The sequence below is a fragment of the Crocodylus siamensis genome, chromosome 4 (assembly GCF_052110815.1).
Source record: "Crocodylus siamensis isolate JL-2025a chromosome 4, ASM5211081v1, whole genome shotgun sequence".
In the NCBI taxonomy this organism is placed as follows: domain Eukaryota; kingdom Metazoa; phylum Chordata; order Crocodylia; family Crocodylidae; genus Crocodylus; species Crocodylus siamensis.
In genome coordinates, this window is record NC_143398.1 from 126,027,969 (window position 1) to 126,032,373 (window position 4,405).

Consider the following 4,405-nt stretch of genomic DNA (forward strand, 5'->3'; position numbering starts at 1 on the left):
ATAATAGCAAATGAGAGGCGGTATCAGAGCATGTATTACAGGAGGGTGTGGTGCCTACTGGTAAAAAAAATCACTGATTTTTGGATTTCTTTGCTGGTATCTAGTTCCCAAGAAGCCTTGGAGAACTTACTTACTTTTTCCATGTTCTAGTTTTCCCCTCTGTAACATGCAGATAATTGTTCCCCTTCACAAAATATAAGGCAAGAGTGAAAAGCACTTTAAGCACCTGCTTTTCTTTTCCAGATCTGTCCTAAAGGGCAACTTAGGCAGAATTTAGTCACCAAATTATCCACATAATCCCCACCTAAGATCTTAGGCCTCTGAAAAGTCATAGGCATCCTAATGTTCAGCTCCTGAGTATGCCCAGGCTATTGGTGGCCACATGGCTATTGCCTTCCTCAGTTGTAATTTAAGCCAAAGACCAAACTGTCACAGCTCAGCCTGACTGGGAGCCTTTGCTTAGGGGAGAGACTTGCAGAAATGTTCAGATCGGTGTTAGCAGGAGTGTTACAATCAGGAATACTGTGGCCATGTGCTAAATAAGGTTTGCTGCGCACACCTTAAGGCTAGGTACAGAAGTTACACATAAACCAGCCTAAGCGATCGGAAACTTGTTCAAGTCTGTAACACAACAGAAGTTTGGTGCCCATAAACCACTTTCAAAATGGCTGAAACTGGTTTAAGATAAACCTGAATGGATGTAGTATCAAACTTAACTGATTTAGGTTAAATTGATGTATTAAACTTCTGTCCCAGATCCACTCCAGTTTCAAGTTAACTCATAGTCCCTCAGCATCCCAGGATGCTTTGAATTTTTCCCAAGGAGCCCAGTCACAGGATGGGTGGGCTTGGCCCAAGCTGTCTACTCCAGTTGAGCAGGGATGTGTGCTTTAGCATCCCCTGGCTTCTGGCCTGGGCCACTGCAGATATGTGGCTGCATTTCCGGAAGCAAAAGTGAATGTCTCTTCACTTGCCTATCAGTTCAATGTACTCAGCTTAGACTAACCTGCAAAGATTGAATTGATTCAGCCTCAGGCTTTCTGACTGTCTGTACTTGGCTATGAACCCAATTTTGCTCTCAGGCACATTGACTCCTACAGTTACTGGTGCCCAAAGTCTGCAGTATAAGCTTTTAGGGGTGCAGGGCACAGTAGCTCTCATTTGAAGACCGTGGGAGCTGTGGTTGCTTAGTGGGAAATGAGGCTGTTCTGGTAATTCTCATTAAGCAGAAAAGAGGGAGTGCTTTAGAGCAGTCAAATTACCTTTGTGAAGTTCCCTACAGCAGTGGAATTATGCCCCTGTGTACTACATGCTGCATTTCAAAGTACATCAAAGGAGGCAGAGATTCTTCAGGAGAGTAATTTTAAATCAATTTTGAATTCAGCATGAAATTTAATCTCCAGATCACTTGAGTGAAGAAAGTTTTATTCATCTTTGTGGTCACTGAGCCATCTGACATTGTGCAACCAGAAAGGTGGTAAGGGAAGCTAGAGGCAAAACATGAAGTTTTGTGAGCTGTGAGATGCTGCTATGCATTGCTGATTGCATTATTTCATTAATTTACTTATGTTCTTTGTTTCATTGGCTTCAGGGTATGTGACTAGCTATTCCATATGTTCCCTTTCCCTGCCTCACTTGGGGCTGTGTGCCACTGCAGGAAATGTATTGCTAGGAATTTATTTTAACTTTAAGAAACATTTGTTTCAGGTTCCAAAGCTTAAACAGCCTTATTTTTTCATTTTCTGACAAAGGTACTATTACATCCACATGTGCAACTCTTTTAATCTAAAAATAAATGCAGGGTTTAGAAGGCAATTGTACATTAACGGGCTTGTCTAAACCAGTACAGAACAAATCAAGATGAGCTCATGTTAACATTAGCTTGATTTAGCAAAGAAAAAATAAATTTCATGCCAGAACATGGAAACTTTATATTTTTTAGCCCTGAAAGACCTGAATGCCCATAAGCAGCCTGTCTCTTCCTATGTTTAATGTATTTGTTTTCTATAATTAATTATTTAAATCTTCAACACCATACAACATTTAAATACAACATTGCTTTTTCAATTGTTTTTATTAGCAAAGAAAGAAATACGGACCGACAGACTTTTATGAAGGTTTGTTAAGGGGAGAAGGAAGTAACAATCCAACAAAGGAATAAAACTGCCCATGCAGGGGCCAGGTACAACAGAGAGAGCCTAGGGCTATGGCTTGCAAGCCCTGCCCTCACAGTCTAAAAACAAAAATATCTAGTGCAACATCAGCCTCCTGGTACACTAAACGGCCACCCTCAACACTGCAAAACACCCTCTGAACTGCCCAATGTGCCTGGAAGGCGGGTACCATATACTGGAGGACTGCATGCTCAAACTCCAGTAACAGGTGTGTCCACATCAAAACCTGGAAGAGCCGCAGGGCATTGTCTGAGCCAGTCCTGGCCAGCCGGTTCCTCTGGCTCCTGAGAGTGGCCATCTTAGCCTGGCTGAGTAAGAAGTTGGCCAGAAAGATGATACCCCCATTGGCCTCCCGGTACAGGAAGGAAAAAAAAATAGGTTGCCTCTGAGAGGTCCAAACCTCTCAAGAAAGGCACTGAGGGCAGCAAACAGTTGCGACAGCTGAGGGCATCTGAGGAAAGCATGGTTAAGTTCCTCCTCCACTCCCCCTGGACAAAAGGGACAGGTCACTGATGCAGGTGGGTCCATGTGGCAGACAAGAGTGCTGGTGGCCAGTATCCTATCTAGGAATCACCACTGGAGATCAATATTTTTTTTGGAAATGAGGGGCTTGTAAATCATGCACCAGACAGGGAGGGCTGGTGTAAGTGCTAGTGCTACCCCGTGCCTCTGCCACACCATGTCAAGATGAGTGGCAAGGACACAGGCATGGCAGATCTGAATCACCAAGAGATGCAGTGCCTTCCGGGGAAGTGCATCAAAGCGGATCCTGGTACCACTGTCAGGAGACGCGGGGAGAGACAGGTGCCAGGCCCACCACCCAGGTTACTATCTACAACCAGGACAACAGGCAGTGGTGGTCCCAGAACAGCCCTGGCAGGGAGGGCTCTCATTGCTCAGAGGTGCTCCTCCAGGGTAGCTGCCACATTCTCCGGGAGAATGGCTTATACGTCCCTTAGGAAGTGGGCAGCACACTGGACTGAGTGGATGCCCAAGCAGGTGGCCAGAGCCCTAGCTGATAACCAGTCTGGGTCATGTCGAGGACGGCAAGCCCACTGCACGCAGTTTAAAAGGGCCCGCCAAACAGGGGAAAAAAAGCTCAGTTAGGCTACGGAGCGGTGAGAGATGTGTGGGTGAAACCCGCTGCGCCCCCGCTCCCCCGAAGCCCCCCAGACACCCCCTCAGCAGCCGCCGAGCCCCCTGCCGACCCCCAGCACAGCCGGAGGTAAGTGGGCTTGTGGTGGGAAGGGGTTAACTCCTCGCTCCCTGGGAGGAGGCCTCTGCCTGGAGCCAGGCCGGGTCAAGCCCCCGCCCAGGACCCTACTTGGCCCAGCCCCCCAGGGAGCCACGCGAACAGGCTGCGTAAACAGGCGCTCGAGTTAATGCAGAGTTTGCGCAGGAGAGGGCGCAGGAGGGCACGAGACCCTGCCTGCGACCCCCCCAGAGTAGTCAGCCCCAGCCGCAGCCAGCCTACCAGAGGCATGACATGGATGGGCACGCGCCGCACCCCGAGGGTCCCCTTGGGCTCTGCAGCCCCCACATCGGGCACCTCAGAGACGGCCGCCCAGACGGAGCCCATGGTCCCGGGCTCCACGAAGATGGAGCCCCTGGCTCTTGGCTGCGGGGGCTGCCTGTCCCTTTTTCAGGCTCTGGGGCCTGGGAGCATGGCCACCTCCCCTTGCGGGGTCTGCTCCCTACTGGGGTCTCTGGCGCGCCAGCTGGAGGAGCTCCAGGCCACAGGCCAGAGACTGCATGCCATCAGGGACTGTGAGCAGGAGATAGACTCCTACTGCCAGGCCCTTCTCCCCCGGGAGCCGCAGGGTAGAGCGCTGTCTCCCTCCACGACTGAGGACTCTGGGACCTCCCGCTCTGCCCAGTCAGGGGCATGGACCAAGGTGGTCAAGGGCCCGAAGGCTCGCTGCACCAAGGCCCCTCCCTTGCCGGAGCTTAGCAACAGGTTCGCACCTCTTGCAGCCCCAGCAGAGCCTGCTCAGTTGCCAGCTCCCGCAGGCAACCCAGCCTCAACCACAGCTACTGCCCCTGCTCTCCCCAAGACAAAGTGAAAGGTGTTTGTTGTGGGAGACTTCATCCTGCGGGGGACTCAGGGGGCAATCTGCCACCCCGACCCCTTAGCCCGGGAAGTCTGCTGCTTCCCGGGGGCCCGCATCTGAGACATTGTGGAGAGGATCCCACAGCTCCTCCGGCCCACAGACCACTACCCCATGCTCCAT

At 50.7% G+C, this 4,405-nt stretch overlaps 1 pseudogene; it reads right to left on the reverse strand.

Annotated features, from left to right (window-relative positions):
* Positions 1–2,226: 2,226 nt before the first annotated feature.
* LOC149866458 (uncharacterized) lies at positions 2,227–4,405 on the reverse strand (annotated as a pseudogene).